Source organism: Rhinatrema bivittatum, chromosome 1 (genome assembly GCF_901001135.1).
Source record: "Rhinatrema bivittatum chromosome 1, aRhiBiv1.1, whole genome shotgun sequence".
In the NCBI taxonomy this organism is placed as follows: Eukaryota; Metazoa; Chordata; class Amphibia; order Gymnophiona; family Rhinatrematidae; genus Rhinatrema; species Rhinatrema bivittatum.
In genome coordinates, this window is record NC_042615.1 from 719,365,262 (window position 1) to 719,376,788 (window position 11,527).

The 11,527-nt window shown below is 38.4% G+C and overlaps 1 long non-coding RNA gene across 1 annotated transcript in view; it reads left to right on the top strand.

Annotated features, from left to right (window-relative positions):
* The window catches only part of LOC115082091, a 47,669-nt gene extending 36,617 nt beyond the window's left edge, over positions 1 to 11,052 (top strand). Inside the window, exon 3 of the long non-coding RNA XR_003854070.1 lies at positions 10,400 to 11,052. This is a non-coding gene — a long non-coding RNA (uncharacterized LOC115082091). The remainder of the gene's footprint in view (positions 1 to 10,399) is intronic.
* The last annotated feature ends 475 nt before the right edge of the window (positions 11,053 to 11,527 follow it).

Consider the following 11,527-nt stretch of genomic DNA (forward strand, 5'->3'; position numbering starts at 1 on the left):
TGCTATAGGGATGAGAATTTGTATGTCATCCGCGTATAGGAAGTGTATTAGCTTGAGGTTGGTAAGTAAATGACAGAGCGGGAGAAGATATATATTGAAAAGAGTCGGAGAAAGAGATGATCCTTGTGGTACCCCCATCTTGGATTCAATGGGGTGAGACTCTTTGTTATTTATCTTGACCTTGTAAGATCTGTTCTCCAGAAACGATTTGAACCAATTGAATGCTGCTCCTGTGATGCCAATGTCAGTTAGGCGCTGAAGGAGGCACGGGTGGTTTACGGTGTCGAACACTGAGGAGAGATCCAGAAGTGCGAGGAGGCAAGGTTGGCCTTTTTCCAGATTGATGATAATAGTGTCTGATAGTGAGGCTAATAGCGATTCGGTGTTCCTGGTCTTACGGAAACCAAATTGGTTTGTGGTGAGGATGTTGTTTTCGTCAAGGAATTCTGTAAGTTGTCAGACAAAATTATGGAGAAAGTTGTTATCATAGGAAGGTTTGCTATGGGTCTGAATTTAGCTGGGTCTGAGGTGGGAAGGTTGGGTTTTTTGAGGAGAGGTTTGAGCATAGCCAACTTGAGTTGGTTAGGGACTTGGCCTTGGGTGAGAGAGCAGTTAATGATGTCTGCAACAGGTTTGGCGATGATGTTAGGGATCAAACTCAGCAGATTTGAAGGAATGTGATCGAGAGGATGGTTTTATCTTCTTAAGGATGTTCTCTATTTCTAAGGTGGACGTGGGCTCGAAGGTGTCTAGCACTGCTGGGGTTGTGTTGGGTTGTTGAACGGTTGAGTGCGATGATTGAGAGCTGTGGTTGATTGAGTAATTTTACTGTAAACCACCATGATATGCAGAGTGTGCAGTATATAAATAATTTTAAAATAAAAATAAATAAGGCTAAAAATCAGAAGAAAATATGTCATCAACACACCAAAACACCATGAGAGGAACATAGCCGCCCCCCCCCCCCCCCCCCCCAGTGGGAAGAATACCCCAAGGTATAGAGTCTGGGATATGGCAGTAAGACTCAGGTGTAGAGTCTGAGGTATGGCAGTAAGGTTAATGTGCAGCAAGACCCCCAAGGTATAGAGGCTGGGATACACTAGCAAGGCAGAGTAACAGCAAGATCACCAAAGTGTAGAGACTGGGGTATGGTAGCAAGGCAGAGTGTCACCAAGACACCTAACATGCTTTCAGTAATTCTGCCACTTGCATGGAAACTCTGGGAATCCCAGAAAAAGGCAGACACATTAAAAAAGACTGCCAATGTGTAAAGTCTAGGTAAGGTATAGCAGCAAACCTAAGGGGCAGAAAGATTCCCAAGGTTTAGCATGAGGGGTATAGCAGCAAGTCAGTGGCATAGGAGATCTCTATCTTTTTGTTGAAGTACTTGCCACTTGTCATATTTAGAATGATCTGTCATCAGTATCACTTTTGTGATATAAACTTTTATTATATTCCTTATCTGAAATTGATCTTGCTGCTGGATGTAATTTTGGGTTTCTTGTGATGTTTGCTTTCCAATTGAAAGTTATTACACAATCAGAACATGGCAATGGTCTCTCAGTGTGACCTTCTAGGTAATTTGTGAGTTTTAGTCTCTTCCCTTTGACGTTCTGGCATTGCATTAGTTGTCTTTTATTATTGAACCTTTCCCAAATTTGGAACATATAAATGGTCTCTGCTGTGCATATTTTCTATTGTACCTGCATGTCTTCCTTCTGACAGGTGTTTTGGGGACAACATATCCCAGAATAACCAAAAAATAAGAAAGGTGAGAGAACTAGGCTGGGATCCTAGAGATGTACAGTAAGGTAGAAAATCAGAAAATAGATGGGGTAGGAGACAAAAACTTGTATTTTTTTTATTAAATAGTTTTTCAATTTTTTTTTCCTGAGGACAAAATCCCCCAGAATAAGCAAAAAGGAAAAAAAGGTAGGAGAAATAGGCTAGAGTAGTAGAGGGGTAGAACAAAACAACCAGGAAAGAGGTGAGATGAAAGGAGAAACATGTATATTTTTTCTTTTTCCAAGTTTTATTTCTGGGGATAAAACACCCCAGTATAACCAACAAAAAAAAAACCAAACAGGGTAGGAGACGTAGGCTGAGAGCCAAAGAGAAAACATGGAGAGACCAAAACTCCCATGCTGGTACATAATAGGCATGGTAGGTAGGCATATGAATAGGATGACTCCCAAGATGGTATATCACAGGCATGACAGGTAGGCAGAGTAACAGTAATATCTCTAGGGTATATAAGGGGCATGGAAGGTAGACAGAGGTAGCAACAAGATCCCTATGGTATTATATTGGGTGCATGGCAGGAAGGCAGAGCAGTAGCAGTAAAGCCCCCTAAGGTGGTACATCTTAGAGCAGGGCAGAGCAGTAGCAGCAAGACACCTAAGGTGTTTTATCAGGGGTATGGCAGGCAGAATTGGTAGTACCAAGACTTCTAAGATGGTATATTTTGGGCATGGCATGTTGACAGAGTAGTAGCAGCAAGACTTCAAATGGAACATCTGGAGCATGGTAGGCAGGCATGTGCAGCAAGGCCCCTAAAGTGGGATATCAGTAGCATGGAAAGTAAACATAAGAGCAGGAAGACCTACAAGATGGGGGGCAAGGGGTATAGGAGTGTCATGGCAGGTAGGAAGAATAATGGTAAGACCCAGAAAATGATATGTGAGGAGCATTGCAGGTTTGAAAAGCCGTAATAACATTCCTAAGATGGTATATAAGGGGCATAGTAGGTAGGTAGAACAGTAGCAGCAAGACCCCTAATGTGGAACATCTGGGGCATGGCAGATAGGTGTGTGGCAGCAAATCATCTGGGGGATGGCAGGTACATAAGAACAGAAGGATTTCAAATACTGGGTCAGACTGAAGGTTCATTAAGCCCAGCATCCTGTTTCCAACAGTGGCCAATCCAGTTTCAAGTACCTGGCAAGTACCCAAACATTAAATAGACCCCATGGTACTAATTCAAAACATAACCAAGGCGTAATAGAGCTATTAATGAGACCATCATAAGTGGGATCCTTTAATCGCTAAAGGACAGTTTTGCCCAACTCAGCTGGACTATTCAGTGAACCAGTTTTTCCTTTTATTTTAAATCATAGGTCTCTTAAATGTGTCCACAGAAAAAAACAAAACCTTAATTTTTAGTATATGTTTTTCTTTTTTCATTTTATAATCCCATAAACTTCTAAAAAATTGTCAAAAGAGAGGAAAGATTACTTATCTTTGCCACAGTGTATGCATATGATTTCAAAGATTTCTTCTTCTTTTAAACCGAGACACTAATTGGAAACATTTATATCATTGCCGTAGAATGCCCGACGCACTACACGTTACAATTCTTCATCAGGAGTAATATATTTGTGCATTAAATATTTCACTTTAACACATTACATTTTTCGATTCTTCATCAAGGACAATATATTTCTTGAAAAAAGAAGAAGAAAATAGAAAATATCAGATTTTTTAATATATCAATTCTTCAAAAAAGATTATGTACCAGCATTAAATGTTTCACTTGTTCTTCTCTTACAACAAAATGGCATCCACAAACAAACACCCCATCTCTTCCATGTTTTATTACAAGGAAGGCCAACCAAAAGAGATACTTAAAGAGCCAATCCAAATTCTAGATTTTGAAAATAGCCAATAAAAAAAAACTTTATGAATTCAAACCTACAAAGCGAAGCTCAATCAACAGTTTCATTCATTCCCAATGGAACAATTGTAATCAGTTAATAAATCCAGTGTTGTTCTTTCAATTTCAAAACGGAGGCAACATCTCCTCCTCTTCTTGTATGAATCACTGAATCTATAACCATCCAATAGAGATCCTCAAAGGTATGGTTGTATTGAAGGCAGTGTCTGACAATTGGGGCTTCTGTTTTCTTTAAGTGGAGATGACTCCGATGTTCCCTTATCTGTATTTTCAATGAATGAGAAGTCCTCCCAATATATAATAGTGGACAGCTACATTTAATAAAATAGATCACATTAGGAGTATTGCAATCTGTGGAATGTATACATTTGAAAATCTTCTTTGACTGTGGATCTTCCCACATTTCACCTGTCAAAGAATTTGTGCAGATGTCACAGTTCTTACACACAGTATGTCCCAAAATATCAGAAAAAGCTTTAATGCACACGATAAGCACCATAACGCATGATGCAATGCAAATTTTTAAAAGGGGAGGGATTGGGGGTGGGATTTTAGAAAAAGTGGCTAGCTTTGTGAGCCATAATGCACGGTATCGCCAAAAATAACTACACCTTTTTCAATTGCGTTAAGCTGTGCAATATCTTGCATTATGCCCATAATGCAATTTGTGATTTTTTTGCAAATTCTGTTTTGGGCATTTTTAGGATGGGGAAGGGCCTGGGAGAGAGAGAGAGAGAGCCTCTGGGGGTGGCACCATAGTAAGCAGCTATTTATGCTACTATAGGAGGCCTACCAAGTAGCTCGAGGTAAGGTTTAGGTAGTAGTATAGGGGTTAGGGGCCACTTTTATATGCAGAGTGAGACTATGAACAGAACAGTATACTCTTGTGTCCTTCAGAGTGAGGAAACTCACACAAAGATGAAATTTGTACAGTGTTCTCTCAGCCTAGCTTAATGTTACCCAGGTAGAGAGTCTATAAAGCTAGGCTGAGAGAACATTTTACAAATCTCATCATTGTGTGAGCTTCCTCACTCCGAAGGACATCAAATCTTCACAAGAGTGTACTGTTCTGTTTGCACATCTCACTCTGCATGTAAAAGTGGCCCCTAACCCCTACACTACTATCTATACCTCTCCTTGAGTTACTAAGTGGGCTTCCTATAGAGATATAAATAGCTAACTGCTACAAGGCCCTTGTAGATAGTTTCATTCTCTCTCTCTCTCTCTCTCTCAAAATGAGCACTTTGTAGGTAAGAAAATGCAATTATGTTGGTATTACCAAAAAGTTAATGTACTTTGCAGTAATACTTATGCAAAGCACACATTGCAATATTTAGACTATTACCATATAAGATGCCCCTTTTCCTATTGCATACGATATTTACAGCAGATTCATAAATCTAGGCCTAGGTTAGCCATGGATGGAGCTACTGAAAAACCCATGACTATTCCATGTTTCTGAATAAAACATTTTCCATAAAAAAGAGAAAAGATTGTTGCATATTATTAAGTTTGCTATATCCAATAAAAAATGAATTGGAATTCGTGATGGTTCAACTGACTTCATTAAAGAATCACTAATAACTCTCATTGCTGAATCATGGGAAACATTGGTTTACAGTGAAATTACATCCATTGTTACAGTAAACAATTCAATGATAAAGTAGATTAATTCTTTATTTTATTTAATACATCAGTGGTACCTTTGTAAATAAGATTTCATTTTTAATACATGCGGTCTCAAATATTTGTCCAAAAATATGGATAGCAGCTCAAATAAGGACCCATTACTAGCAACAGTTGGTCTTGCTGGAGGATTCTTTAATGTTTTATGAATCTTCGGTACCCCATACATCACTGGCATCTGGAAAAGGTACATGAAGAAACTGATTCTCTTTCATTATCAGAAAAGGTGACACATAAGATTTTAAAAGCTGTTTGAACAATAATTGCATATCTTTTGTTGGATCTTGTTCTAGACTCAGATAAAACACTTGGTCTTGTAATTGTCTAGACAGTTCCAAACAATATTCGGTATGATCCTGAATCACGATTCCCCCACCTTTATCGATGGGTTTGATAACAATCTGTGGGTCAGAGGCCAAATTCTTGAGAGCCAATTGCTGTTCTTTTTTCAGATTATAATGTGTCTTAATAGCAACTGTATCTATTTCAGAGATATCCTTTAATATCAAATCGCGGAAGGTTGAAAGTTTTGCATCAAATGGAATAGATGGCATCCACTTAGATCTTGAAAATACAATTGATACTGGTTCAACTTCATCTTTACATGATGAAAAATATAATTTCAAATGCAACAACTGAATAAATCTAAAAAATGCCACACGACATTCAAAGGGGTCATATTTATTTTTTATTTATTTAAAAATGTTTATATACCGCTACTGGTCTAGGCCTTTGTGACAGGAACATGCAGCCTGCTGTTTCTTCTCCAGTCTTTAGCACAGCTCTGCTGCTCAGTTTCTAAACGTGCTTTCTGAGAGTCTTCAGCATAGATCCTCACTCCTCTGAGGTCTTTTCAGGAAACCAGTCTTTAGCACAGCTCTGCTGCTCAGTTTCTAAACGTGCTTTCAAAACGGTGTACAATATTTCAAGAAAAAAAAATCAAAAATTAGTTGGTACAAAAGACAACCCAAAATTCAAAATTTCTTCTTGAACCGCCGTCAAAGATTTAGTGGACAGATTAACAACTATGGATATGGAACTGCTCCCCTATGAGGAAACGATAAGTTTAGGGCTGTTCAGCTTGGAGAAGAGACACCTGAGGGGGATATGAAAATCATGAATGGAATAGAATTAGCAAGTGTGAACCATTATTTACTCTTAATACTACAAAAACTAGGGGACATTCCATGGAATTAGTAAGTAGCACATTTAAAACAAATTGAAGAAAATTATTTTTCACTCAATGTACAGTTAAGCTCTGGAATTCATTGCCTGAGGAAGTAGAAAAGGCAGCAAGCATAGTTGTATTAAAAAAAAAGGTTTAGTGAGTGGAGGAGTAGCCTAGTTGGTAGAGCATCAGGCTATGAACCAGGGTTCAAATCCTACTGTTGCTCCATGGGTAAGTCACGTTATGTTCCATTGCCTCAGCTACAAAATTAGATTGTAAACCCTCTGGGAATAAGGAATTACCTGAATGCAATCCACTTTGAAGTGCTGAAAAGTGGAATTTAAAAATCTAAAATTTATAAACTATTATTAACTAGAAAGGCTTGGGGAAAAAACACTACTTATTCCTGGGTATTAGCAGCACCAAATCTATGTAATGTTTAGGAGCCTATCAGGTAGTTGTGACCTGGATTGGCCACAGTTGTAAACAGGATACTGGGCTTGATGAATTCTAGGTCTGACCCAGTATGGCAACTTCTTATGTTTTCTTTACCTTGTTTCCTCCCTCAGCTTCAACATGAGAATACTTGCAATGTTACCCACAGTCTGAGATACTTTGTGACTTTACTAGCAACATCAGAAACTCCATTACATATAATTGCTACTTTAGCCCTGTAAGCAGGAAAGACACTACATTCCAGAGGGGTGGGGTTTAGAAAAGCATGCATGAAAAGAAAGTAAGCCCATTTGCCATGTCAAATAAATTTTACTAAGAATAGGATGCTGCATTCATCCTAGAAGAAAAGTCCATAAACCATGATTAAGGTTGACTTGGGGAAATCCACTGCTTGTCCCTGGGATAAGCAACATGGAATCTATCAACCTTTTGGGATCCCGCCAGGTACTTGTGACCTGGATTGGCCACTGTTGGAAACAGGATACTGGGATTGCTGGACCTTTGGTCTGACCCAGAATGGCAAATTTTATGTATTTATGTACTTTATCTCCACTTACTGGAGTTGTGCTTTGCACGCATACCGTTTTACCATTATGACCTCATAGCTCATCATTTACAGTTCCAGTTTAGAGAGAAACATGCCTACATTATATGTACTTGGCCTAATTATTGCATAGAATTCAATAAGGGTACTGTAATTTGACTTCATATGGTTAATTATGACCCTAGGATATTTTACTAGGGAGAGGCAAGTCATTTGTGACCTGGTTATGATTTCAGCCTGGATCTTCACTGACCTGATGAAGGTAGCACAGCTCTTAAAAGCATTAAGGTAGTCTAGCAAAAAGATATCACCTACAGTTTGAATGTTGACTTTTTTATGAAGCTGAATCACTCTAATGCAGTCTGAATTGTTAGAAAAGGATTTATCTGGGGTCTGCATAGCTTCTTGAATAGCTTTATTAAGCACGTTCAGATTTCTGATTCACTGTATGAAAGATTTCTCCCAGTAATAACAAGAGAATATGTTTCTAAAATTCTTCTTTGATGAGAGACCTGATGCTTCATCTTAATCAAAAAATGCAATTTTTCTCTTGGCCAGCTATTCTGGGTGTCAGTTGATTTTTTAGTTTTGCTGTAATATTTTGCTTCAAACTACTAAACACAAATATGTGGGCCAGAGAAGAGGACCCCCTTGTAATAGACACTTGCCGTTAGATGTAAAATGGTAATCCTTGGCTAAATTGAGTTGTGATGGCACTTGCTTGAGAGAAGGGGGGGCATGCTCCAGGTTCATCTGGCCCATATAGCCACATGCATTAGTACTGTTTGATGAATGCATTTTCAGACAGGTATAATATACCACTATAATCATGTGCACTGGCTCAAGCAGTAGAGTGACAGATTTATGCCCCCTTCTCTCCCTGCCCTCCCCTCCCTTCCGCCACCACTATAGTTTGTGATAAATCATCCAGGCAGCATTTTCAGTAAGTCGCCTAAGCATCAAACCCTTTTCAAACATTTTGTATGTATTAAGCTGTGCCTGTAATGGTAAGTGAAACTTGAAATTGAATTTGTTCTGGGAACTCCCTTTCTTCTGTGCTTTCTGGCATCTCTTATAATGTGTCATCAAATACTATACATATTATGAGGCCTGAATTTTGCACTGCCTCTTATTTAAAGTTTACTCTGATTTCTGTAGAAGGTACCATGATTAATTAAAACAGCAGTGCCTCCTGCTTGTGACTAAATGGAAATTCAAGCTATATATTTAAGGGTATATGTGACACAGAGATGATTTTTTTTTGTGTATATAGGTAGGGAATAATTTTTTGCTTCCCATGTCTGTCCTGGTGACCTTACATTCAGTTTGGTTTTCAGGCTATCCACAATGCATATGCATGCGATAAAATCTGCATACATTGGAGATGCAGTATATGCAAATTTACCTCATAAATATTCATTGTAGAAAGCATGAAAATCCCACTGCCTGAGGGGGTCACCAGGATGTTTGGCAAGTCCTGGAATAGATTAAATAGACTGAATGCTCTTTCCAGAAAAGAAAGTACAGTATGTGGCACTAGTAGCTAATGTTAACATTGTTACACTAAAGTTGTCATTGGATTTTGTAGTACATTAATTAGGAACAATTCGATATAAATAATTTGAATATATTCTTTACATAGTGTTGGCCCTTAAAAACTGCCAGCAATCCATGGTATCCCATAGATATTCACTGCAGGTTGTAAAATTTGTCATTGATGAAATTTACTGAAAATATTCATGGCATGATTGCAATTTGAAAAGGCTGTCATCATGGGGGCTTTGATATATTATAAAATGTAATCAACTATCAAGTCTAGTTATCCAGCTAAATGAATATTTTGGCACTTATTGGGTAATTTAGGAGGGGGGGGGGGAGGAAGAGAGAGAGAAACTCTCTTTATAAGGGCTTTCTAGTAGTCAACTTTTTATATCATTATAGGAGGGCCAGCTAGTAACTCGAGGTGAGGTTTCGGTGGTGGTTTAGGGTTTAGGGGCCAGTTTTGCATGTAGAGTGAGACATTCGAACAGCACAGTACACTTCAGTGAAGATTTGACATAATTTGGAGTGAGGAAAGTCAGACTAAGATGAGATTACTTCAGTGTTCTCTCACCCTAGCTTGATAGTACCCTGGTAGAGAGTCCATCATTCTAGGGCGAGAAAACATTGTAGAAATCTCATCATTTTCTTTTTCAACCTGGTGATTGGCATGCTGGCTTCTCCCAGTGAGTGGAAAACGCAGCTTGCTAGGAGTAGTGGCGAGGGGGTGGGGGTTAACTGGGAAAATGTTATCCTTCCCATAAGTTTGTATAGGGTCTCTGACAACTATTTTTTTTTTTTCAATTTTTTGCCTGTCTGTCCTTTGGTCTGCTTTAAAGTTTGTTTCCATTCTTTGGAGGAACCTTTCAGTGGATGGCACTGCATTTCTGGGAGTGTGTGTGTTTGAGTGTGACTGGGGTAAACTGGGTGCATGTGTTAGTATAATTAGGGCTGACTGGGGCTAACTGGGAGGGGGCTAAGAGTATCACTGAGACTGACAGGGGATAACTTGGTGTCTGTCAGAGTAACTGGGGGTTGGTGGTTTCACTGGGGCTGACTGGGGTAACAGGGAGGGTATATGAATGTAACTGGGGCTAACTTGGGGTATGTGTGAGTGTCACTGAAGCTAATTAGGAGGTATGTTTCTCTCAGAGCAGACAGCAACAGCTAATTATGACTGATTTCTACCAAATTGCATGTTACTCGATGTGCTGTAAACTGTACATGCACACTGCATGTATTTAACCACTGGCTAAACTGAAAAACCATTTAACTTGTCCCTATCCATATTATGAAGATGTCATCAACAAAACATTTCCATGTTTCTTCATAGGTCCAAAATGGAGAACTACATACATGTGTGCCTCAAAATCAGCCATAAAAACAAGCTATGGAGGGAGTCATAGTGGCCCCCATGACCATTCCTTTAATCTGCTGGTAATAGTGATCTTCAAGCAAAAATAATTAAGTTTTAATGCCATACTATTGATGTGCTATAAAAAATATATCTGATCTCTGAGATATCATAGAAGGAGAGCTTGAACAACCTTCAAAGCTTCATCCTGATGAATACTGGTGTTTAATGATGTGATATCCAATGTAACTAGCATCTATCTATTTGTGAAATCCATGCAAGTAGCTAAATCTGCTGATCCTTATCCTGAAGTTCCTACCCTCTGTAACATTGGTTTAATCTATGGTATAGTGCTCCAGAATATCCACAAAGAGCGTTGCCTTTGTAAATAAAGTAACTACACAAATATTTTTAATAAGGTTTTGTTCACTTGTTTGTTATTTTGTGGTTCTACAGACTGTTTCTTAGCTTTGTAAAATAAATTGTTTTAAAATATCAAATTTTTATTATATGCTTTTAAAGTTTTCCTTGTGTTTCCTTAGTTCCTTCATCCTCTTTTTATCTTCTTTTTTCTTTTCTTGTTCCCTTGTCCTCCTTTTCCCTTTTCCTCTTCTTCTTGTCTCCCTCCCTCTTCCCTTGATCAACTCTTCTCTGTCCCATATTTTCCTTTCTTCCCCTTCCCTTCCTCCTTTCCTTCCTTTCCCCTCATTTTCCCTTTCTCCTCTCCCTTTTCTGCCTTCCTTTCCCCTTTTCCCCGCTTTCCTCCCTTTTCCATTCCCTCTTGTATTGTGCTTTTTCTTTATGGTTCCAATGTTTATTACATATTTTTTTATTAAGGAAGATTATTCATTTTTCCACCTCTAGTGCCTCCTTGGGAGGGTTAGAAGTTTTTCCACAGAGCTGGTATGCTATTATTTTTCTTATTATTATTATTATTTTATTTTAATTATTTTATACTAAATATTTTTAATTCAGTTTATTGTATTTCAGTGTTTAGGATTCTGATCTTATATTTCATTTATGGTCCAGTGATCAGCCCCTTTTCCTCTTAGCTTGAAGGTACGTGAGTTGGTATATTTTCCTTTTCTACAAAGTGAATAAATATAT